This window comes from Hyperolius riggenbachi, chromosome 5 (genome assembly GCF_040937935.1).
Source record: "Hyperolius riggenbachi isolate aHypRig1 chromosome 5, aHypRig1.pri, whole genome shotgun sequence".
Classification (NCBI taxonomy): domain Eukaryota; kingdom Metazoa; phylum Chordata; class Amphibia; order Anura; family Hyperoliidae; genus Hyperolius; species Hyperolius riggenbachi.
Window position 1 is genome coordinate 405,849,304 of NC_090650.1, and position 27,167 is coordinate 405,876,470.

Here is a 27,167-nt window from a genome sequence, read left to right on the forward strand (position 1 = left end):
TAAATTTTACAATTTTTTGCCATAGTGCCCCTTTAAAGGGAAGGTTTACGGTCCATTAAAAAAAAAAAAATGATAATCCACTTACCTGGGGCTTCCTCCAGCCTGTGGCAGGCAGGACGTGCCCTCGGCGCCGCTCCGCAGGCTCCCGGTCTCCTCCGGGTGCGCACCCTACCTGGCCAGGCCGGCTGCCAGGTCGGGCTCTTCTGCACTCCAAAATGCGTCTCATGTGGGCGCGCTGACATCATCGGACGTCCTCCAGGCTGTACTGCGCAGGTGGAGAACTACTGCGCCTGTGCAGTACAGCCCAGAGGACGTCCGATGACGTCAACGTGCCCGCGTGAGGCGCATTTTGGAGCGCAGAAGAGCCCGACCTGGCAGCCGGCCTGGCCAGGTCGGGTGCACCACCGGAGGAGACCGGGAGCCATCGGAGCGGCATCGAGGGCACGTCCTGTCTGCCACAGGCTGAGGAAGCCGTGAAGTGAACCTTCCCTTTAAGCACTTTTCACTTTCTCTGATGTTTTGATCAATTAAATGTATATGTTTTTGATAATAAGAAGTTTAGTGTTGTGATATCTGTTAAGTTTAGTGGCTTTGCAGTTTTACAGCTAGACATGTATGTTCCACTACTTTATTCCACTTCCAGACAAAAATTTGCTGGGTAAAAATATATGTATTCTTTTTAAACTGTTATCTTGGCTACAAAAATGTATGCACTAATACACTATTGCCTGGAAGCTTGATGCGATTTCAATTTAGAGTATTTACATGCTATGCTTTTATGTGCAATCTGTTTGCATGGCAACTTCCAGCTCTGAATAACCTTGCTAACCTACTATTAGTGGTATGATAATGCTGCTCAGCTGTAGCTCATCTCAGCCTACTGTATACAGTTACATAGCTACACTTTAGGCATAAATGACTTATATTTCAATAGCATGTCTATTTCTTTCACCTGCAGTTGTTATACCCATGTCCATTACTACGGGAGTTGTATTGTGTTATCCTGGTTATAAATCTTAAAGAGCACTTCCAGCTAAAATAAGGTTTGAATGGCAATACATAATAATACTTTCGAATTGACTCGTGATCACGATCATGAATAGAAACATATATCCGACCCGAGTTCGGTTTTGAGTCGAATAACTGCATGTAATCACGAGCCGTGATACGTGATTAAAATCGCGTCGATTTTAAAGAGAGTCTGAAGTGAGAATAAATCTCGCTTCAACTCTTATATATAGCAGGGGCATGGGAGCCCCTGCTAAACCGCCGCTATTGCGCCGCACAACAGGGGTCCCTTACCCCCCAAATCCCCTCTGTCCTCGCTGGGGATCTCTTCCGCATAGAGGCAGGGCTAACCGCCGCAGCCCTGCCTCACGCGCGTCTGTCAGCGCGTATCTCCGCCTCTCCCCCACCCCTCTCAGTCTTCCTTCGCTGAGAGGGGCGGGGGAGAGGCGGCGATGTGCCGCTGATAGACGGCGCTGAGAGGCAGGGCTGCAGCCATTAGCCCTGCCTCAAGAACAGCAAAATCTACGACCAAGTTGGTCGTAGATTTTGCAGGGGTGGGCTTGGGGGGTAAGGGACCCCCGTTTAGCCACGGGATAGCGGCGTTTTAGCAGGGGCACACATGCCCCTGCTGAATATAAGCACTGAAGCGAGATTTATTCTCTCTTCAGTGTCTCTTTAACGGTTACTAGCAAAGCCCCCTTACATGGTATAAACACCAAATTTGCCAGATATATTAAGATTTTTTTAAAAAAAAGACCTTATACTTTTTGAAAAAATCAATTTTAAAATTTCAAAGGAAACAAGTATACATTTAAATGCGGTAAAGGACAGTTCGTTAATGAAACAAAACCGTTAATAATAGCAAAGCCCCTTTACATCCTAGAAACACCAAATTTGCAGGATATGTGTAACGATTGTGGGATTCTCTCCGTGATCAGCGCACAAGACGTGCGCTGACACTGCGGAAATCCTCCACAAGCGTAGAATTTGCGGGAACCCAGCAAAAGGTGCATTGCACCTGTAGAGGGAAATTCCTGTCGACAGGTGGAGCTGTGGAGTGCAGAGGAACCGCTCCTCTGCCCTACCACACACGCCAGACAGGAATTGCACCAAGGGAAGAAACGCAGGGCAAGATAGCCCTGAAGGAGATCGAGCAAAGGGACAGATTGTATGTGAGTGCACCAAACTAGTCGCCAACCCGCGACGGTGCATACACAACAGCAGATAGGAAGCAGGATTGCAATTGCGAGAGAGGCGATTGCCAGAGGTGACACAAGGCTACAGCAAGGCAGAGCATGAGAGTAGAAAGGCACAGCAAATCATACAATGAGAAGATAAGGAAAACAACAAACGCTAGCTAAACGCGAACAGCGCACTCATTCGCAACAGTGCACGCGTTTATGCGCGGTCCCCGCGTGATAAGCACAACAGAGACAAGCACGCCTAACTAACCACTGATAGACAAACATGAAACAAAGGACGCGAGCGCTTGCTTAACGGTTACCTCACCGAGCCTCCAGCAAGCGTTCGTAGCAGACAAGACAGACACACGAAAACATGAATAAGCGAACGATAGGATCCACAGCACTAGCGAAAGTGGCTAGCGCGATCCAGGAAGATAGAACAGAAGGATCCACAGCGCTAGCGCAAGATGCTAGTGCGATCCAAGTACAGAGTAGCAGACCAGAAGGATCCACAGCACTAGCGCAAGTGGCTAGTGCGATCCAGGAAGACAGATCAGAAGGGGCTACCAGTAACAACCGCTGTTCCGGTTAGCACCCAGACACACAGAACGATTTCCTATCGACCACCGCTGGGTCAGGACAATCGCAACAGACAAACAAAACAGATAAGCAATCCTAACTGCACTAGGGAAACCTGCCTAGTGCAGTCCCAGGAATTACTCTAGGCTAATCTTTAAACAAAGAGCAAGGCTGACACTCCAGGCGAGTGTTCCACAGGACTAACTCTTATGACCAGCCACTTACTGTGGGAAACATAACTATTTATAGAGCAAGCCCACAAAGGATGTGGCTATGGCTAGGCAATCTGCATGACAAACATATGCAAATTCCTCAGCAGCAAGCTGCGATACTGACAAAAGTTCTCTCCTCCAGAGACCTGCAGAATGCAGACCTGAACAGTGGTCAAAAGGCTGCCTGCCTGCACAGGCAGCCACGCGGATCCTCACAGTACCCCCCCCCCCCCTCTAGGGTCGGATTCCAGACGACCCTCTAACCTGATATTTGCAAAAGACTCTAACTGAAGACTCATGAAGGTCAGGATAGCCTGACAAGGCCCAATTCCAGAGTCAGTCCAGCCGAAACCGACCTCATCGGAAGCAAACGCCACCGAAACATGCCCATCAGTACTACCAGTCTCAGTATAACACCCATCAGGACTGTGAATGCCCGAGAAGAAGCCATCGACACCCTCCAGACAATACCCACCACCTTCCAAGGAGCGTCCGAAAATACCAAACCTGCCACAATACCTGGTCGAAGTGTCCCTTACAACACAAAAGCCACTGTTGATCTTATCCAGGGTACCCAGCAAAATTTCTCCCGGAATCTCCCAGAACCTTTTGAAGCTCCACAGAGATCCCAAGAGGGCAGAACAATCACCAGGCTCACATGGAGAACCATCAAGAATCCCCATGGAACCAATGACAATTCCGGGTTCAGAATTACGAGGACACCCATCAAGATCAGGACTTTCAGGGACCACTTCTGGGCATGCAAGCAGGCAGGCCATATCAGAGCATGTCTCCACCGAGGAAGCATCTGAGCATGCTGGTAACCGAGGCACACTTGGCCTTTCTGGGTCACAGAGCACATTGGGGTGCACCAGCACAGGAGAAACCTCAGAACATGTCGGGGAACTGCCAACCTCAGAGTCCGGCACGACAGGACCAAAACCAGTACCGGGCAGAGGATCATCATGAGCAACGGTCTCAAGCACTGGACTTTCAAAAAAAAAAACTCGGACTCAGGCTTAGAAGTCTCAGTGACTGTAATGGTATCTGAGAAAAATTCATCATTGACTACGCATAACTGAAGCTCCACCAGAGCTGAAAAAGTAGCCAGCAAGGCAGCAATGCCTACTGAAGTGGGCAACACCTCAGAAGGGCTTGGGGGGCAGGAGACATCTCCTACAAGTTCTGCACCCTTTGGGAGGAACTTGGAGGTCTCCAGGAAATCAGGCAAGACCTCAGGAACATCATTTTTCAAGTTTTCTGAGAAGGATTCTGAACTATCCATGTTACAGGGCAAAACTGGAACTTTATTTTGTGAACAGGGCAGATGTCCCAGGGAAGGTTCCACCATAAGACTGAATTTCATCATCATGAGCGGAACGTACAGGAATATTTACTGGAACACACACTGACTCCCTAACTTTATTCTCACTGCACCCAGAAGTCTGCGTAGCAGTCAAACTAGCTTGCAACTCAAAAACTGCAGAAAAACAGGTGAGTATAGTAGCAATACCTAGACGAGCCTCTAGGGACACTGCAGGAGACTCTAAACAAGGCCATATTAACTCATCCAGAGTACAGGGTGCAGAATCAGCATTTTCCTCAGAACAAGAAAGGGACTCACAAATGTCAGTGTGATTGGACATCATATTGTTATTCATGGTACAGGGCAGGCTCAGAGAAACTTTCTCTGGACCCAGCAAAGATGCTTCAGAGTCAGATTCGCAAAACCGAAGCACTGTCTCACTCTTAGATTCGGCTAACAATGTCAAATCCGAGGAGTCAGAACGCAAAACTTGCGAATCAAAAATCGCTTTAGGCTGTGAAACTGAAGCTTCCATACCGCAAACCTCCGCGATCTGCGGGGCAGACGTGTGAACAGGGTGAGACAAAGACGCATTAGCAGTAGAAATAGCGACAACATCAGGTAAAACTTTATTAGACATTTTAATTTTACTTTTGATGCTGCATAATTTAGGAATTTTCCCCATAGCAGGGTCACAGATGGAAGATCTTAAAGATCTGTCTCTAAATGACAAGGGGTCCCACACATCCTTGAGAAAATTGGCACATTCATGCTGATCACAATCTGCAGGAACATCAGAGAAACAGGCATCAGATCGCACAGATTCACACTGCACGCAGTCAGGAGAGAATACTCCAGGATTCGCACAGGAATCAACCACAGTGGCGCACCCACTCACTTCAAATCGCACAATGTCACGACTCACATGCTTTACCCCAGAAAGGCAGGAACAATCATCCGACAGCGATGTCTCTTTATTGGAATCAATTGGTTGGTGTGTGTGCAACTCATCCAAAATCGTCTGCCATACATAAATCATCAGATCCACATCACCCTCGTCACATTCATCGGAATCAATCAAAAGGTACATAGAATCGAGACAATCATTTAAGACATCTTCGCTTTTTGCGATATAAAAATCGCAAAAGGCTTTCCAATCAAAATCAAATTCCTCCATCAAGGCCCCAATGTCCCAAGAGGCAAATGGAGGTTCAAACAGGCCAGTATCCAGATAATCTCCATATGGGTGGAGTTCAGGAACAAGAACAGATTTTTTAACTGCTTTAATATAGTGGGCGATCCTACCTATAGTAGGATCCACATAAGCTTTGGATTGAGGCAAAAAACCCGGAGACAGATCAACATCATGGTAAACATCATTATCATACTTAATGGTTTTGCACCTTTCAGACTTGACAGAAATAACCTCTTTAGTTGTGGTTGCTATGGGCAACGAATCTTTTGGCTGACAAGCCAAATCAGCAGATTGGCCTGCAAGCACCAACTCATTAACATACGGTAATGACACAGAAATGTTGCATAAGCTAATCTGATCAGCATCATGCTCTGCAGGAAAAAACTCATAGAAATAACCTGGCAGGGGAATTCTAAGCTTACGAGAAAATACATGACTCAGAAATCTGCGAGGGTTATGTCTCAGATTCACGTGTTTGGCACACTCATCCGCCCACACAAACAGATCCTCTTGGAAAAGATTGTAAGCAATCTGAGCACTCCAAGTGAAAATGCTGGTGGCCTGAAATTCAGGATTTGCCAAGAATCTGGAATGTTCTGATATAAAGTCATCTCTGGTTTCAGAGTCCAGCAGTGGTGCTCAGCAGAGCTCGAATATTCGAGTAGCTCGAATATTCGAGCTCTTTTTCAGCTATTCGAGCTCGGTATTCGAGCTCCGAATAGCTGGAGCTATTCGAATGGGCTATCCGAGTACACTCGAATAGCCCATTCACTATTCGAGCTATTCGAGCAACCCGGCGCTATTCGAGCTCGGTACCGAGCTCGAATAGCGTCATAGCCCAGATTGATGTCCTTAGAGCCAATCAGAGGGCTCCCAGGCCCTCTGACGGCAGCCAATCACAGAGGGGGACCCTGGCCAGCCCCTACCCTATAAATAGCGGCCGCCATGTTCCGTTTCTCCATGCTTGCCTGAGACTTGTACAGAGAGAGAGTTGCTCCTTTGTGCTTTGGCTTAGCAAGAGCTCTATTGTGGTCATTTACCTAGCGTTTTTGCTCACATACACCTCCTATACACACCTATATTGTTGTTAGTTATTTAGACATTGTATTTTAGTTAGTAGCTTGTGTGTTACATTAGAGACAGGCAGCTGCTGCAAGCTTACAGGTTTAGGCCTCAGGGGGGCCTTGCCTCTGTTGGCAGCTGTCCTCTGTTTATTTCTCTCATCTATACCAGTATTTCTGCTGTCCTTTACTAATAGTATTGTAGTTATACTGTACTAGGAGTAGGACACTCACTGACTGTCACTGTTTATAGGCTACTAGCTAGCTCCTGCGTGTGTGCACTCACTCACTGTCTGTGTGTACACACTCTATTTCCTTCTGATTACTGATAGATTATTGTTAGTTAGTTGTACTTACTTACTACTTACTCTTACTGTACCCGTAGGGACACTCACTGTCACTGTTCATATAGGCTACTAGCTCCTGCGTGTGCGCACTGCACTCACTGTCTGAGTGTACACACACAACACACACTCTATTTCCTTCTGATCGCTGATTGATTATCGTAATTAGTTAGTTGTACTTACTGTTACTACTTACTCTTACTGTACTAGGAGTCTAGGACACTCAGTCACTGTCCATAGGCTACTAGCTCCTGCGTGCGTGCACTCACTGTCTGAGTGTACACACACAACACACACTCTATTTCCTTCTGATCGCTGATTGATTATCGTAATTAGTTAGTTTTACTTACTTACTGTTACTACTTACTCTTACTGTACTAGGAGTCTAGGACACTCAGTCACTGTTCATAGGCTACTAGCTCCTGCGTGCGTGCACTCACTGTCTGAGTGTACACACACAACACACACTCTATTTCCTTCTGATCGCTGATTGATTATCGTAATTAGTTAGTTGTACTTACTGTTACTACTTACTCTTACTGTACTAGGAGTCTAGGACACTCAGTCACTGTCCATAGGCTACTAGCTCCTGCGTGCGTGCACTCACTGTCTGAGTGTACACACACCACCCACACTCTATTTCCTTCTGATCGCTGATTGATTATTGTAATTAGTTAGTTCTACTTACTGTTACTACTTACTCTTACTGTACTAGGAGTCTAGGACACTCAGTCACTGTGTTCATAGGCTACTAGCTCCTGCGTGCGTGCACTCACTGTCTGAGTGTACACACACCCACACTCCATTTCCTTCTGATCGCTGATTGATTATTGTAATTAGTTAGTTCTACTTACTGTTACTACTTACTCTTACTGTACTAGGAGTCTAGGACACTCAGTCACTGTGTTCATAGGCTACTAGCTCCTGCGTGCGTGCACTCACTGTCTGAGTGTACACACACCCACACTCCATTTCCTTCTGATCGCTGATTGATTATCGTAATTAGTTAGTTGTACTTACTGTTACTACTTACTCTTACTGTACTAGGAGTCTAGGACACTCAGTCACTGTCCATAGGCTACTAGCTCCTGCGTGCGTGCACTCACTGTCTGAGTGTACACACACCACCCACACTCTATTTCCTTCTGATCGCTGATTGATTATTGTAATTAGTTAGTTCTACTTACTGTTACTACTTACTCTTACTGTACTAGGAGTCTAGGACACTCAGTCACTGTGTTCATAGGCTACTAGCTCCTGCGTGCGTGCACTCACTGTCTGAGTGTACACACACCCACACTCCATTTCCTTCTGATCGCTGATTGATTATTGTAATTAGTTAGTTCTACTTACTGTTACTACTTACTCTTACTGTACTAGGAGTCTAGGACACTCAGTCACTGTGTTCATAGGCTACTAGCTCCTGCGTGCGTGCACTCACTGTCTGAGTGTACACACACCCACACTCCATTTCCTTCTGATCGCTGATTGATTATTGTAATTAGTTAGTTCTACTTACTGTTACTACTTACTCTTACTGTACTAGGAGTCTAGGACACTCAGTCACTGTGTTCATAGGCTACTAGCTCCTGCGTGCGTGCACTCACTGTCTGAGTGTACACACACAACACACACTCTATTTCCTTCTGATCGCTGATTGATTATTGTAATTAGTTAGTTCTACTTACTGTTACTACTTACTCTTACTGTACTAGGAGTCTAGGACAATCAGTCACTGTCCATAGGCTACTAGCTCCTGCGTGCGTGCACTCACTGTCTGAGTGTACACACACCACCCACACTCTATTTCCTTCTGATCGCTGATTGATTATTGTAATTAGTTAGTTCTACTTACTGTTACTACTTACTCTTACTGTACTAGGAGTCTAGGACACTCAGTCACTGTGTTCATAGGCTACTAGCTCCTGCGTGCGTGCACTCACTGTCTGAGTGTACACACACCCACACTCCATTTCCTTCTGATCGCTGATTGATTATTGTAATTAGTTAGTTCTACTTACTGTTACTACTTACTCTTACTGTACTAGGAGTCTAGGACACTCAGTCACTGTGTTCATAGGCTACTAGCTCCTGCGTGCATGCACTCACTGTCTGAGTGTACACACACCCACACTCCATTTCCTTCTGATCGCTGATTGATTATTGTAATTAGTTAGTTCTACTTACTGTTACTACTTACTCTTACTGTACTAGGAGTCTAGGACAATCAGTCACTGTCCATAGGCTACTAGCTCCTGCGTGCGTGCACTCACTGTCTGAGTGTACACACACCACCCACACTCTATTTCCTTCTGATCGCTGATTGATTATTGTAATTAGTTAGTTCTACTTACTGTTACTACTTACTCTTACTGTACTAGGAGTCTAGGACACTCAGTCACTGTGTTCATAGGCTACTAGCTCCTGCGTGCGTGCACTCACTGTCTGAGTGTACACACACCCACACTCCATTTCCTTCTGATCGCTGATTGATTATTGTAATTAGTTAGTTCTACTTACTGTTACTACTTACTCTTACTGTACTAGGAGTCTAGGACACTCAGTCACTGTGTTCATAGGCTACTAGCTCCTGCGTGCGTGCACTCACTGTCTGAGTGTACACACACTAAATTTACTTGTGATTACTACTGATTATTGTAACTGCTAGTTGTACTTCCTGACTGTTACTACTTACTTACTGTACTAGGGGACACTCACTCAGTCACCTCACCAACCAACCCACTCCATTAAAGTACCCCACTTTTCACCCGCCCTTTTAAAAAACTTTTGTCTATACGCCCAAAACATTGAAGATGTCTGGAAGTGGCAGCCAGCGCGGTTTGGGCAAGGGGAAGGGCAGCAAGGGAATCAGGAGGAGAGGGAGCAGCATTGTGGCAAGCCGCGGCCGCGGGCGCGCCACCATGCACAGTTCCGCAGCAGCAGCAGCAGCGTCAGTGGCTAACATTCCTCCCATAGCCACTGGCCGTGGACGCCTTGGGCGCCGCCCAGCAGGAGCATCTGCAACTCACGCTGCAGAGACACAGCAGCAGCAGCGTGTAGCACCTGCTCCCATTTTCCTCCAGCCGGGTCGGAAACGTCCCATTGAGGAAAAGGATGCAGACACTGTGGTGCAACTCATGACGGAGGATGAGCAGCCCGCCATCAGCTCTGCATCCGAGGCCTCCACCCTCACCACCACCACCACCACCACCACCACCCCTGATCGCAGCAGCCGCCCAGCAGGGCCTGGGGAGGAGGCCAGTTCACCATCAGTCGCTGACCTGTCACTCAGCAGTCTTTTTACCCCAGGCACCATCAGGGTATTGTCTGCTGTTGTTGGCGATTTTGAGGAGGAGATGCTGATGGGCACTTTGGGGGAGGAGGGATTGGACAGCAAGACTGTGGCGACAGTCAAGCGTCCCATCCATGCATCAGGAGAGGAGTTTGGGGGGTCATCATCCCAGCAGGACATGTTTCAGGAGGGGCATGATGATGATGACCCGGTGACAGACAGAGACTGGGTGCCACCACCTCCAGGGGATGTCGTCCTCAGCAGCTCTGAGGAGGAGGAGGAGGATGCGCTTGTGGGCCTTGCAAGGAGGCGCATCATTGCAAGCATTGGCAGCGTCCCACAGCCTGCTGGTGTCTCAGGCTCAGCAGCAGCAGCATCAGCCAGTACCACCACCAGCCGCACCCAAGCCCCCCCCCCCCAACCACCACAGGGAGACAGGCAGCAGCGCTTCCATGCCGTAGGGGGATGTTTCTGTCACCAATCTGGCGGTTTTTCACCATGCCCACTGTGTACAGCAAGTACGCCACTTGCAACCACTGTCAGCGGAAGTTGAGCAGAGGTGCAGACCCCTTAAAGTTCAGCACCAGCTCGCTCATCAACCACCTTGCGGCTAAACATTTCCACCAGCATGAGGAGTTCCAGAGGCTGAAGGCATCTGGTGCTGGCAGTGGCACCACACCCATCACTGCACATCCTTCAGCAGCAGCAACAGCAGCCACCCGCCCTCCTGCTCCTCCAGCAGCACCAGCAGGAGTGCGGAAACGCACTGCTCCTCCCCCCTCTGCAACTCCTGCCGCCGACACTGAGGCCTGTTCTGGCAGCCAGTCCTCAGTGGCCTCCTCTGCTGTGTCTGCTGATTCCCGTGTCAGCAAAAGGCCACGCCAGAGCCTTTTGAGCGAGTCCTTCCAGGGGGTGGTTAGGGCTCTGCCTCCCAGCAGCCGTCGCGTGCGGCAGCTGAACGGCTTGCTGGCACGGGCCATGTGCTCCCAACTCCTGCCGTACACGCTCGTGCAGGAGGGGAGCGACATTCGTGCGCTGCTTGCTTGCGCAGCCCCAGACTGGCAGCTCCCCAGCAGACACTTCTTTGCCCGCAGGGCCATTCCTGCACTGCACCGCTTTGTGATGGCCAATGTGGAGCGAGGGCTGGAGCACGCGGTTGGTGAAAGGGTCCACGTCACCATGGACTCCTGGAGCAGCCGCTTCGGGACAGGCCGCTACCTGTCCTTCACTGTCCACTGGGTCAGCGTGGTGGAAGGGGGTGAGGATGGGAGAGCAGCAGCGGGCACAGCAGCAGCAGCAACACAGTGGGTGGTGCCACCCCGCAGGGTCAGGGGAACTGCAGCAGGTTCCTCCGATCCTCTGCCATCCTCCGGCACACCTGGCCAAACCCCCCGCCTCAGCAGCAGCGTGAAGGCCCGCCACTGCCAAGCGCTGCTGCACTTGGTCAGCCTTGGGAAGACCAAGCTGACGGCAACCCATGTGTTGGCCAAACTCCAGGAGCAGGAGAGGATTTGGCTGACCCCCAGAGGCCTCAGAGTCGGAGAGGTGGTGGCCGACAATGGGGCCAATCTGGTTGCCGCAATAGACAGGGGAAACCTGACCCACATCCCCTGTCTTGCCCACGTGCTGAACCTGGTGGTGCAGAAGTTCCTGCGCACCTACCAGGGGATGGGCGAACTGCTGGAAACGGCAAGGAATGTTGTGCGTCACTTCCGGCGCTCGGCTGCAGCCTGTGCGAGCCTGGAAGACGTGCAAAAGGAGCTGGATCTGCCACGCCATCGGTTGATCCTTGACGTTCCGACTCGCTGGAACTCCACCCTGGCGATGTTGGAGCGTCTGGTTGAACAGAGGCACGCTGTCAACCAGTACCTTGCCCTGGCCACTGTTTCCGCAGCTCAGAGAAGGGACAAGACCAGCAACATCCCGTCCATCGTCCCCGATGATGACTGGAGGCACATGCAGCAGGTGTGCTTTGTGCTGGCTCCCTTCCTGCAGGCCACAAACATGGTGAGCAGGGACCATGCTATGGTCTGCGAGTGGGTGCCCCTGGTTTCTCTGCTGAACAGGGCCCTCGATGCTTTGCTGGAACAGGGAGCGGCAGCCTTGGACCAGCAGGAGCGGCAACCAGCTGCGCAGTCCACCTCTGAGGGGGAGGAGGAGGAGGACTTGGTGGAGGTCCCTGACCTGGCTGCTGATGAGGGGGATCAGCACAGCGCAGCTGAGTTGGTGCGGGGGTGGAGAGAGGATGAGGCGGCAGAGGAGGAGGATGAGGACAGCACTGACGTCGATGTGCCAGCAGACGTGGCCCGCCTCTTCCCAATGTCAGCGCACATGCTGACGTGCCTGCGCAGGGACCCCAGGGTGATCCAGATGAAGCAGAGGGAGGACATCTGGATCAGCATGATGTTGGACCCACGCCTCAAGGGGAAGTTGAGCCAGTTCCTGCCGCCTGCAGGAGGAGACCCAGCGCAACAAATAAGGAGCTTGCAGCAGGCCCTTGTTGAGCGCTTGGAGGAAGCCTTCCCCCAGCCTTCCACCCCCACTGTCCAGCAGCCAGCACAGAGGCAGCAGCAGGTGCCTGCATCCAGCAGCAGCAAGCGCCCCACAGACCTGCTGTCTCTCAGCCACGAGCTCTACAGGACTGTAGAGGCTCCGGCAGCAGTGACTAGAGAGGAGATGCATGCAGCAGCATCCTCCTCCGGTCACAGCCAGCGCCTGACCCGCATGGTGGCTGACTACATGGGGTCGTACAGCGGGCTTGACAGCGATGCCCCTGTTGATCCCATGGAGTATTGGGTCAAGCGCATGGAGATCTGGAGCGAGCTGGCGCAGTACGCCCTGGAAGTGCTGTCCTGCCCCCCTTCCAGCGTGCTGTCCGAGCGCTGCTTCAGTGCAGCTGGTGGCGTGGTCACCGAGAAACGCTCACGTCTGTCTCACAAGTCTGTGGACAGACTGACGTTTCTCAAGATGAACCAGGCGTGGGTGGAAGGCGAGTTCCTGGCCCCTGTTGTCGGCGAGAGGGGGACATGAACTGGCTGCCGGAACCATCGTTAATGTGCCTTACCACCCTTTACCACCTCCTGGCTCCTGCTCACTAAGCCAGCCTGGTTCACTTTGACTATTACGTCGCCTGCAGCCACACATTTTACACCTACAGTGGGCTGCTGTGTACTGCCCTTCTGCTGTCTGTCTGTGTTTCCCACTGCCAGGGTACACAGAATTACCTTCTTCTGCTGCCACTCTGCCACCAGCTATTACGTCAAACAATAGCTATATTGGTTGTAAAACCAAAAACCAAAAAACCATAAAAAAAAAAAAGGTTTAATTTTTCTGAGGTGCCCGGGTTGAAAACTGTGTTGTCCCAGTTGTGTATTGGACACAATGTGGGCTGCACGACCGCTGTCTGGGACCTCCTGTTGTGTTTATTTACAGCCCTGGTATCACCGCTAGGTACCAGGGCTATTATGTCACGCTGCCTACCTGCTGCCACACTCACACTGCTCCTCCATACCTCCTCCTGCTGCTGCTGCTGCTGTCTGTCTGTGTTTCCCACTGCCAGGGTACACAGATGATTTACCTTCTGCTGCCACTCTGCCACCAGCTATTACGTCAAACAATAGCTGCTCGCCTACTCCTCCATTCCTCCTCCTGCTGCTGCTGTCTGTCTGTGTTTCCCACTGCCAGGGTACACAGAATTACCTTCTTCTGCTGCCACTCTGCCACCAGCTATTACGTCAAACAATAGCTATATTGGTTGCAAAACCAAAACCAAACAAACCATTAAAAAAAAAAAAAGGTTTAATTTTTCTGAGGTGCCCGGGTTGAAAACTGTGTTGTCCCAGTTGTGTATTGGACACAATGTGGGCTGCACGACCGCTGTCTGGGACCTCCTGTTGTGTTTATTTACAGCCCTGGTATCACCGCTAGGTACCAGGGCTATTATGTCACGCTGCCTACCTGCTGCCACACTCACACTACTCCTCCATACCTCCTCCTGCTGCTGCTGCTGCTGTCTGTCTGTGTTTCCCACTGCCAGGGTGCACTACACAGATGATTTACCTTCTGCTGCCACTCTGCCACCAGCTATTACGTCAAACAATAGCTGCTCACATTACTCCTCCATTCCTCCTGCTGCTGTTGCTGTCTGTCTGTGTTTCCCACTGCCAGGGTACACAGAATTACCTTCTGCTGCCACTCTGCCACCAGCTATTACGTCAAACAATAGCTATATTGGTTGCAAAGCCAAAACCAAACAAACCATTAAAAAAAAAAAAAGGTTTAATTTTTCTGAGGTGCCCGGGTTGAAAACTGTGTTGTCCCAGTTGTGTATTGGACACAATGTGGGCTGCACGACCGCTGTCTGGGACCTCCTGTTGTGTTTATTTACAGCCCTGGTATCACCGCTAGGTACCAGGGCTATTATGTCACGGCGAGCTGCCTGCCTCATTGACTGCCTGCTGCCACACACTCATCCTCCTCCTCCTGCTGCTGAATTTACCTCCTGCTGTCTTTGTGTTTCCACTGCCAGGGAGCACATACAATGGCGCTTCCAACATGCGTGCGCCCACCAGCTATTTGTTACGCTCAAAAATAGCTGCATTTCTTTAAAAAAAAAATTGAAAAGAGAAATACGTGAAGAAGAAGAAGACGATATTGAAAAAGAAGGAGAAGGAGAAGATGAAGATGAAGAAGAAGATGAAGAAGAAGATGAAGAAGATGATGAAGAAGAAGATGAAAAAGAAGAAGAAGATGAAGAAGATGAAGAAGAAGAAGATGAAGAAGAAGAAGATGAAGAAGAAGAAGATGAAGAAGATGATGAAGAAGATGAAGAAGAAGAAGAAGAAGAAGAAGAAGAAGAAGAAGATGAAGAAGAAGAAGAAGAAGATGAAGAAGAAGAAGAAGAAGAAGATGAAGAAGAAGAAGAAGATGAAGAAGAAGAAGAAGATGAAGAAGAAGAAGAAGAAGAAGATGAAGAAGATGAAGATGAAGAAGAAGATGATGAAGAAGAAGAAGAAGATGATGAAGAAGAAGAAGAAGAAGATGATGAAGAAGAAGAAGAAGAAGAAGAAGAAGACAATATAGAAGAAGAAGATATAGAAGAAGAAGATCTAGAAGAAGAAGAAGAAAGATAAAGAAGAAGAAGAACAAGTATATACAGTAACACTACTGAACAAAATTAAGGACACAACTTCTCTTTCCACATTTTTTTTTAAAGGAACATCCCCACATAATCACTTGCTGTTGTTACTTGGAAAAAAAGATGTTTCTTGCATCATTCACCCTCAAAACAAGTGTTGGAAGCTATTTAAGGCCAATTCGAATAGTCAGCTCGAATAGTGAGCTCGAATACCGACTCGAATAGTGAGCTCGAAGTCCGAGGTCGAATCGAATAGTAAAAATTATTCGACTCGAATATTCGACTGACCTCGAATAATTTACTATTCGAATTCGACCAAACTCGAATTTTAAAAAGGGGTATTTGAGCACCACTAGAGTCCAGTATCTTAAACCTCTTAAAGATACAGGACCCATATTCAACAAAATCATACAAATCAGAAATTCCCTCTACACTGGGAATTTTGATTGTATGGTCATAATGTAACGATTGTGGGATTCTCTCCGTGATCAGCGCACAAGACGTGCGCTGACACTGCGGAAATCCTCCACAAGCGTAGAATTTGCGGGAACCCAGCAAAAGGTGCAGTGCACCTGTAGAGGGAAATTCCTGTCGACAGGTGGAGCTGTGGAGTGCAGAGGAACCGCTCCTCTGCCCTACCACACATGCCAGACAGGAATTGCACGAAGGGAAGAAACGCAGGGCAAGATAGCCCTGAAGGAGATTGAGCAAAGGGACAGATTGTATGTGAGTGCACCAAACTAGTCGCCAACCCGCGACGGTGCATACACAACAGCAGCTAGGAAGCAGGAACGCAATCGCGAGAGAGGCGATTGCCAGAGGTGACACAAGGCTACAGCAAGGCAGAGCACGAGAGTAGCAAAGGCACAGCAAATCATACAATGAGAAGATAAGGAAAACAACAAACGCTAGCTAAACGCAAACACCGCACTCATTCGCAACAGTGCACGCGTTTATGCGCGGTCCCCGCGTGATAAGCACAACAGAGACAAGCACGCCTAACTAACCACCAATAGACAAACATGAAACAAAGGACGCGAGCGCTTGCTTAACGGTTACCTCACCGAGCCTCCAGCAAGCATTCGTAGCAGACAAGACAGACACACGAAAACATGAATAAGCGAACGATAGGATCCACAGCACTAGCGAAAGTGGCTAGCACGATCCAGGAAGACAGAACAGAAGGATCCACAGCGCTAGCGCAAGATGCTAGTGCGATCCAAGTACAGAGTAGCAGACCAGAAGGAGCCACAGCACTAGCGCAAGTGGCTAGTGCGATCCAGGAAGACAGATCAGAAGGGGCTACCAGTAACAACCGCTGTTCCGGTTAGCACCCAGACACACAGAACGATTTCCTGTCAACCACCGCTGGGACAGGACAATCGAAACAGACAAACAAAACAGATAAGCAATCCTAGCTGCACTAGGGAAACCTGCCTAGTGCAGTCCCAGGAATTCCTCTAGGCTAATCTTTAAACAAAGAGGAAGGCTGACACTCCAGGTGAGTGTTCCACAGGACTAGCTCTTATGACCACCACTTACTGTGGGAAACATAGCTCTTTATAGAGCAAGCCCACAAAGGATGTGGCTAGGCAATCTGCATGACAAACATATGCAAATTCCTCAGCACCAAGCTGCAATACTGACAAAAGGTCTCTCCTCCAGAGACCTGCAGAATGCAGACCTGAACAGTGGTCAAAAGGCTGCCTGCCTGCGCAGGCAGCCACGCGGATCCTCACAATATGTTAAAAAGATAGTGGGAAAAAATATTATTTTCCTATTTTTTTTAAATGATATATTTCATGTGCGGAGTATGGGAAATTAAAAAAGAAATGATGTGGGGGTCCCCCCTCCCAAGCCTCTGTAATCCCTTGTCCCCCATGCAGGCTGGGATAGACTAATGCGGAGCCCTAGCTGAATGTGGCTTCACACCTTGAGCTATACCAGCCTGCATGGTCCATGGTATGGGGGGGCTCCGGGGGGGAGGAGTGGCCAAGCCTTCCCCTCCCCCCCCCCAGAGCCCTTGTCCAATCCATGGACAAGGGGCTCTTCCCCACCTCCGGTGCCCCAGAAGGAGGTGTGGGCGACGACTCCCTGGGGGGTTCATGGTGACATCTGGTAGACCCCTTTAACAATGGGAACCCCAAATGCCCACCCCCCCTCCCAGGAGAAATGAGTACACCTTACCCATATCCACAAAGGGTTAAATGAAATAAAAACGAAACAACGAGAAAAGTCCTTTAATGTTCTTAATTAACCAGAAATACTTACCTGTACCTTTAAACAAAATATTCCCATGCCAATATCTTCGGAAAAGGGTTCCACACCAATATCCTCTAATCTTGCGATCTTCTGTAACACTAACCACTTGATTGAAGATCTCCGCCGCCACATGCCATAGCTCCCAGCTATACTGAGTAAAGCTAAGAGCGCGTCCGCCTATGCGGGCGCTATATCACCGGCTCCTGCTGTCCTCCCTGCCTCCCACACCTGTCACCAACACCCATGCTGGCACCCAGCGCACCCATAACACATGTTCCTCAAGTGATGATAAATAAAAGGTACAGTTCTCCCTGAGTAAAATATCCTATAAATTACTTTTCATTTCAGCACGCAGTGGTGAGCGCCAAAGCTGGGCACTGTCATAGCAACAATGCTATGCTGCGTACCCCGCGTACGGTAATTCGGGTCCCCGGCAGTTGCCAGACCCCGAATTGCATCTTAGAGTTTCAACAAGGAGGAATAGTATTTAACGCTGCTGAGAGATTAGCAGCAGCAAGGAGAGCCAAAATCAGATGTACTCATCACTTACAGTAGGTAGTAGAAATATGACAGAACTGACAGGTTTTGAACTAGCCCAGCTCCTCATGGGGTACTCTCAGAATTTTCTTTATTTTCAAAAGCACTTAGTGAATGGCAGTTGCTCAGTCTAACTGCCAGAATAGTGTGCAAACGGGCAGGGGGCAGCCGGCATCTTTGCATAGATCCTTTCTAGGTATTGCTTTTGTAAAGAATAAAGAATAAATTAAGTACTCATGAAGAGATAGACTAGTCAAAAACCTGTCAGTTCTGTCAGATTCCTACTAACTACTGTAAGTGACAGCAACATACGAGTAAAGTAATCTTATCTGTACGTGTTTGATAATGGTCTTTTAAAGAGGAATCCGGGGAGGGGGGGGGAGGACCCAGGAAGCCTATATACTGTAGGCTTTAACTGGGGTCTATTTATTCACAGTGTGGGCCCTCTCAGTGCTGTATGAAGCTGAAAAGTGTTCACAGTAAATCAATTTTCTCACTTCTCACTTCCGATAACAACACTATGGACAACCAACATTTGTCGGGAAAAAAAAAACCTTTTGCACAGCAAGAAACATTCAAACTCTTATCCAGCACAGGCTAGGATAGTACATCCAGTTATTTGTCAGCATGTCAAGAGTGAAAATGGGCAATGATACATCATTTTCAGCCATTTGCAAAAAAACTTTTAGACAAACACGAAAAGAAAAAAAATCGAAAAGTTATAGTACAAAGTGGATGTCTCTAGAGATCCCCCATTACATTCTTTACCTGGGAAGGAAGCCAAAACAGCCTGTTCTGGCTGCCAGCCTTAATGCAGCAGACCTGTACTCTGGGTTACTGTGCTAAATACATTTAAGTACTTACTGACCTTGGGCACCTAGATAACATTACCGTGTCTATCAGATTTCTGTCCCTTCATTTTCTTGGCTCTAGAAATGTGTCTGCGACAAGCACCACCCTACTGTGTGAGGTCTAGGTCAACCAGGAGCTGCTTCTGTTACCAGAAAGACTGCTGCTGTGTCTCCCCCCACTTCCTGGTAGGCAAGCTTATTTAGCAGCTGCCATCTAGCCCCTAGGAGGCAGCACTGATATAAGGTTTCCCACAATAATAACTCAGTAATTTTAGCACCACGCTTCAGATTGTAAGCCTCTGGCAGGGCCTTAGTGTATCCAGCGTGATTATGCAATCTTACTATCTGACACCCCTCTAGCAGATTAGAACAGACTCTATTTTTGACCAAAGACACTGAACGAACGATTTGCTGCAAAAGATGGAAAGTTGGGCACATGGCGGCGGCCGCTATCAAATGTCTCTCGGCGCTGAAATGTACCTTCTTTTACAATAGCACGATATGCAGCTAGGAAGGTAAATTTTGGCTTGCGGAAATGCAATTTGCGGCATTGCATAGTGATGCATAGAGGTATAGGCAGCAAATTCCTACCAAAAGAGATACAATTAAGACGTTTAGTGCACCAATCCTTAACTTTGGCAAGCATGTGTCATTTGCAGATATTGTCACATGTATCTGAAGTCTTTCTTGAGTAAATGTTTGCTTTAAGCACACAGTTGTATAGTTTTCAAAAGGAAATGTTCAATTGTAATTGGTATAGAGGTAGAGTGCAAACAGATCTCACAGTTTAGTCCTGCAATGTAATTGTCAGACCTGGGACAACAGCACAGGCAGACACTCCAAAATGTGCCCCCTCCCCCCACCCAAAACAAGTTGTGTGGAAGGATCCCTCCTCCCCTATAAACCAGTCCCAGGAGATTTCCCCCCTTCTATAAAGCAGTCCCTGTTGGCCCCCCCTTCCATACACAGTGTTCCCACCTCCCGCCCCTATACATTTCTCTGGTTCTAGTGGTAGTGGCTCCCTTCCTCCATTATAGATTTCCCTGGTGTCTAGTGGCGATGCCCCCCTATACATTTCCCCAGTGGCAGTGACCTCCCCCCCCCCCACCTATTGATTTCCCTGGTGTCTAGTGGCGATGTCCCCCTATCCATTTTCCCAGTAGCAGTGACCTCCCCCCACCTATTGATTTCCCTGGTGTCTAGTGGCAGTGCCCCCCTGCCTCCCGTATAATTTTCTTTGGTTCTAGTGGCAGTGGCAGTCCCTCCCTCTCCTAGACAGGATTACAGCTCCCCTCCTCTGGCAAACTCCAGGCACTAGAGGTCTAAGTCTCTTCTATCTCCTCTCCACCAGCACCACTCATTCCACTTCCTGATTCTCAGATTGAATACTAGCCAGGCTCTTGGACCTCTACTGCCTGGCTGGAGCCCAGAGGAGGTGAGTTGTAATTTGTCTAAACCCGCTGCTCTATTCTGCAGATGGGGCGAGCACTGTGACAGGAGGGAGGCTCAAGTAGAGGAAAGGGGCATATAAGTCAGGACCTCTCACCCCTCGTCAATAAAGGTGCAAAGCCATATGATAGACAAATGTCACCATGACTCATTAGGGTAATTTCTTGAAGCAATCATCAGCCAAATAATGCTGTTGCCCCCTTTTATACTGTACTTATCTGGGGCTTCCTCCAGCCCCTTGCAGCCGACATGTCCATGCCGCAGCTCTGCTTGCAGCGTGGGAAGTGGGGTCCCCGCCGGAGCAGAGGCTGACCTCGAGGTTATACTCTACTGCGCCTGCAGAATAGGGATGCTCATTCGGATTCCGCGGAAATGCAATTTCTGAAATTCCGATCGGAATTTGCATTTCCGCATCGGAATGCGGAAATCGGTAATGCAAGTGTGTTAGGCGGATTTCCTCTGGAAATCGCGAACATTTCCGACGGAAATCGCGGAAATTCTGCCCGACTTTAACATCGATTTTCTAAAAAACTATTAGGTCTTTTTAAAAACTTTTTTTTGCATCTCGTTCACAAGATTCAGTTTAATAAACCCTGAAAATTTGTTTCTAGGACTTATGGGGGCTTTGCTATTAACCTCTAAAGTCGGCGGATTTTTACTGTAAAAAGTAAAATGCAGAAAATCTGCATCTGCCTATTTTCTGCATTTATATTACAGTAAAAATCCGCCAAATTTAGTGGTTAATAGCAAAGCCCCCGTAAGTCCTAGAAACACCAAATTTTCAGGGTTTATTAAACAGAATCTTCTGAATAAGATGCAGGAAAAAGTTTTCAAAAAGACCTTATAGTTTTTGAGAAAATTGATGTTAAAGTCGGACGGAATTTCCGCGATTTCCGGTGGAAATTCCGCATTGGAATGCGGAAATTGGTACCGTAAAGCGGAATCAGTAATTGGCAATGGCGGAATGCGGATTCACCGCGGAATCGGAAATTGGCATTTCCGACCATCCCTACTGCACAAGCGCAACTGTCAATCAAGACCACGTTGTCTGCAGTGTACTGCACAGGCGCAGAACTACTGCACCTGCGAAGTACACTGTGGACAATGTGGACTTGATTGACAGCGGCGCTCACACAGACGCAGTAGAGGAGGTGGGCCTCTGCACCGTGTGGGGACCCCCGGCCAGCGGCTGAGAGCGGAGATGCTGAAAGGGACATGTTGGCTGCAAGAGGATGGAGGAAGCCCCGGGTAAGTATATAAGGGGGCAGCATTATTTTACGAATGATTCCTTTAAGTGACTCATGCTGTTTTTAGACGCTAATGAAAAATTCTGGAAAATGGGTGTGCTTACTAAAATAAAGTAATGAATTATTTTTATTCATGTTTCCAAAAAAGCTGTTATGCTGAAAGAAAAATAAATATAAACAGAACGTGTTGATTTGCAAATGATTTAAAGTCTACATCTAAAATACAACACATCAGATGCTGAAACTGAGAAAGTTTATTGTGTTACAAAAAAGTGCTAATTTTGAATTTGATATGAGCAACACACTTGGGAAAAAATAGTAATGTGGGTAACAAAAGCCTGAAAAGTTGTGTAAGGCCCGGTTCACACTTGCGGTTGTTTGCCAAACGGACCGGATGACCTGACCGGATCCGGACCGGATCCGGATTGGAACCGTACGGTTCTGATCCGGATCCGATCCGGATCCGGTCAGGTTGCATCAGGTGTTCATCAGGATGCGATCCGGATCCGTTTGGCAAAAGTAACGTAAAAAACAAAAAAAATGTTGGGGTCTGGGAGGTCAGCAGAAGGGGGACCTGTGGAATCAGGCCCTCTGCTGTTTAGCACTCACCTCCACCTGCGACATGCTGCCAACATCTCCGGATCCGGATCCAGCTGTGCTGCTCCACTCCAAAATGCTTGCCCATGTGTCCCCATCCAATATCGCCGCAACAATCCGCATAGGAAGTGGGGTAGAACATCCGGATTTCTCAGCCAGTGTGTTGTGCGCTCTCCGGTTCCCATTGGTTTGTATTGGCCGGATGGTGCAGTCCGGCTCCGCCCCGGATACGGCTGCCGGAGGAGCCGGATCAAAAAATAGCGCATGTTGGAACGGAGGCCGGAGTCCGGATCCGGCCCGGATCCGGTCCGGCTCCGGTCCGGCAGAACGGACGCATGTGAACGGACGCATAGGCTTTCATTGCTATGCCGTGCGTCCGTTCCGTCCGTTCTGCAAGCGGTGCGGCTCCGGCACGGCGATTCCGGACGGCCACCGCTAATGTGAACCGGGCCTAAGGCTAAACAACAGCTGGTGAGACATCTCACAACGAATTAGTTATACTGGAAACACTGGGTTATCAGAGAGGCTGAGTCTTGTAGAAGTAAAGATAGAGAGGGGTACACCAATTTGTGAAACACTGTGCAAGCAAATAATGCAGTAGTTTAGCAATGTTAGTGATTTTCTCAAAAACTATAAGGTCTTTTTGAAAAAAAAAATGTCCCCTTGTTCCCACTGTTCTTTTTAACATAGCCTGCAAATTTGGTGTTTCTGGCAAGTAAGGGGGCTTTGCTATTAACCGCTAAAGTCGGCGGGTTTTTAATCATGAATACCGACTCTTGATTCGTGATTAAATGTATTTATTCGACTCGAAACCACACTCGAGTTGGATATCCCTTTCTACTGGTGATCACGATCACGAGTCAGTTCAGAAGTGGGCGGAGTCATGCTTGTGATCACTCATATTCGTGATCAGGGGTATCCAAGCAACTCTGGCAGTAACCTTGCTTATTACAGTCCATAAATTGCAAAGAATTTGGTGATTTCATCACCTACAAAACACAATATTATTACAAGGTTCAAAAGATTTGAAGAAATCCGATGTACAACCTATGCACACAAGGGAAATGGCTAAAAATCATTATTGAATGGCCGTGATCTTCGGGCCTTGAAACAGAATAGCATATATGTTTCTGTAGAGTAAATCACTGCATGGACATGCATGGAGTAACAATATAAAATTTAGGTCAACAATTTTTTTTATTCTCCACTTTTCCTATCCAGATTATTATGTTTATAACCTCTCATTTGTAAAATAGAGCTTTATTTAATGGTGTTCCATGTTTGAAAAGTGGAGAACTGGAGTGCTGTACTCTACTGTACTACTGTGGCATTTAGAAGCCCCACTCACATGTGCTGAAAAAGTATGTGATTATTACTACAACTTGGAAATGTGAGCCCAATCACAGAACTCAAAAGCATCAGTCCAATTACAGAATGCTAAATTTTTCAGCGGAAATCAGAATACCGGAAAAAGTTTTGTGTTTGGCTTAAAATTCCCATGGTATTCGGATTTCCGCTGCAGTCCTCCGAGTCTTGTGATTGGAAATCAGAAATTTTGATTCCTAGCGAACAATAGTGATGGGCTGAATATCACATTTTGGATTCGCAAATTTCGAAGGCGAATCTCTGCAAAAATGTGCGAATTTGACAAATCTGCAAATCTCTGATACATTAAAATGCCGCTGGTCAGCGTGTGAGAAATATTTCCCAGCAGTTAATAGCAAAGGCCCCTTACATCCTAGCAACACCAAATGTGCAGGATATGTTAAAAATGATAGTGGGAAACAATATTTTAAAAAAAAATTAAAAAAATTTATTTTTGGGGAATGTTCTGAGTGTGGCTGAAAAAAAATGGCGTGGGGTCCCCCCTCCCGGGCCTCTGTAACCCCTTGTCCTCCATGCAGGCTGGGATAGCCAGAATGCAGAGTCCTGGCTGACTGGGGCTCCGCACCCTGAGCTATACCAGCCCGCATGTTTGTGTTTAGCTGTTTCTTTCCCAAAAGGCCTCCACATTTTCTTTTGACTCTTGAGGATGGTGTGAAGCAGGAGGTGGATGGAGAAGAAAACCAATTTGCAAGAGAAAGTGAAAGAGGCCATCAATGTTACTGTGGAACAACCATCCATGTAGAGAGAGAAAAAGGTCTTTGAAATACATTATTTACAAAAAGCAAGGCTGTCTCCCCATCCTTACCCCATGGAGGCAAAGGGGTAATTGCCCCAGAGCCTGTGGGGCCATGCAAGGTGCCCCTTCTCCCATCCAACTATGGTGACCCTTAAGAGCAGGGATGCTGTGTGTTTAATTTGTATAGGAGAAGGAGGAGGTGAATCATGGGAACCCCAAAATAACTTTTTAGGGGACATATAATGAATCGGCCCTGGCAGCTGGCTCAGGGGCCCTGGGGTGATTTGAATGGAATGGGGGTGTCATGGGGGCCACTCCAGTTACTTTTGCCCCAGGACCCCTTTGCAGCTAGAATCGGCCCCTTTCTTTACCTAAATGTTGTAAAGTCAATACACACCCCAGACAGGCGCTGCATGATATCAGTTGGTTAGGTTGCTTCCTTCACTTTATAAGAAATGTAAGTATAAGTCTACTAAGGAAAAAACACCTCCAGAGGCTTACCCCATTCTAGCACTGAGACCCCACAAGCCTGTCAATGGAACTTACCCACACTGCACAGGTGAAGACAGCTCACACCTGCACACTAGTATGGAACCGAGCAGGTGTAGCCCTCTCTTTCTTACACCATCTGCGACACTTCCAGCTTTCACACTCACTCGGCCACCAGCTCCTCCAGCATTAACTCCAAGTGGACTGTAAGGGATGACACTCAGGCCTTCTGTGTTTTAAACTTTATTGAGGTGGAGTGCACTTGGCTGGAGCCTGTAAGACAATAGGGAAACACTGCCACTATCTGGGATACTGTGAGGCCACCAGCCCACCTCTTCCACGGTCAATCTTTGCACTCATAAAATATCATAAAACAGTGATCGTATAGTGGATTTTACATAGTACAATAATATATGAACATAACAGCAACATACCTGTAAGACAATAGGGAAACACTGCCACTATCTGGGATACTGTCAGGCCACCAGCCCACCTATATCATAACAGGCAGTTATTATATTACATTCCCACATACATGTTACAGGATATATATATACAAAGCATACATGAAAATGAACAATAAAGAACATTGTACAGAGATTTTGCAGCAGGGTGATGTGAAACACTGCATGTCTCATACAGCAGCCATCTCAGAAAGAGCACATGGCTCTATAACTTACATCATCTAATCAGCCTAGCATGTGCTGCAGGGCCTACAGGCTGCTAAAAAGCACACATATAACTCTTTACACTCTACAGAACTAGTATGGATATAGATCATAACTTTTTACAGCAGATAGATTAACTTAAGCTTCAGAGAACACAGACAGAGACAGGGGCGTAACTAGGCCCCACCGGGCCCCCCTGCAGATTTTCTGAGCGCCCCCCCCCCCCCGGGGCCCGCTCGCGGCTGTTTTGTGGGTGCTGGAGGGGTGGCAGCATGAGGGGAAAGCCTTGCCCACAGTCGGCGGGGAGAGGGGTAGTTCCCCCCTCTCCCTCACCTCGGGGCTCTCCCCTCTGCGCTCCCCTCCAGCTCGTAAGTGTCTGTGGGGCTGTGGTGGGCAGCGAGCGGCGGGCAGATACATACCTGCTTCCGTGCGTTCCATCGGAGACTTCTCCCTCTAGCGGCTGACGTCACTTCCGGAAGTGACGTCAGCCGCTAGAGGGAGAAGTCTCCGATGGAACGCACGGAAGCAGGTATGTATCTGCCCGCCGCTCGCTGCCCACCACAGCCCCACAGACACTTACGAGCTGGAGGGGAGCGCAGAGGGGAGAGCCCCGAGGTGAGGGAGAGGGGGGAACTACCCCTCTCCCCGCCGACTGTGGGCAAGGCTTTCCCCTCATGCTGCCACCCCTCCAGCACCCACAAAACGGCCCCGAGCGGGCCCCAGGGGGGGGGCCGGGCCCCCCCGCGGGCGCAGGGGCTGCAAGGCCTATTCCTACGCCCCTGGACAGAGATCCTACCTCTTCCACAGTCAATCTTTGCACTGAGGAGACCAAACCAACAGGTGGAATACACAGGGGGCTTTCTGGAAGAGTCCATTGCTAAGATTCAGCCTGTTAACACTTTCCTCAGTTTTAGCTAATGACACAATTAAAGAGGTTTATTTTGCCTGTCCTGACACTCTGTTAACAGCTTTTGAACAAATTAAACTATATTCAACAAGTGTACATTTCTGCAGCTCCTGTATGTTGGTATGTCCCTCTTGCAAACCTGCAGACTGGATATTTGGTGAAACTTCATTTGCCTAAAAATCACTGTGCTACACAGGCTTGGCTTTTTCCATGATGCCCGAGCGGCGGCTCCATGCCACTGCGCAAGTGGGAGCCGTCCTGATCAGTCCCCACAAGCTCCGTGGAACTTGGAGGTTCCACCGCTGGAACGGATCGGCTGAGGGGGTCGGGAGAGGCCTACATTTTTGACATTTGGATCTCCCAGGTTTACTGGGTCTATAAGCATGATAACATTTCTTTTGAAAACACAAGTGTCCAGTTGATGCAGTTGAAAATCTCCTCAACAAGGATACAGATAGAAATCAAACTGACCGTGGTTCTAACTCAAATTCACTTCAAAGAGTATCTGTATAAAAAAAAAATAAAAAACACTCTGGGGGATACTTACCTCGGGAGGGAGAAGCCTCTGGATCCTAACGAGGCTTCGCCCGTCCTCCTCCGTCCCTTCGTTGCTTTGCCGAGACCCCCGAATCACGGCAAGGTAAATATTTACCGACCGCAATCCTGCACAGATGCACTAGCTGCTCTTCATTTGGGTTAAGGCGGAATTAGCCAATCCTG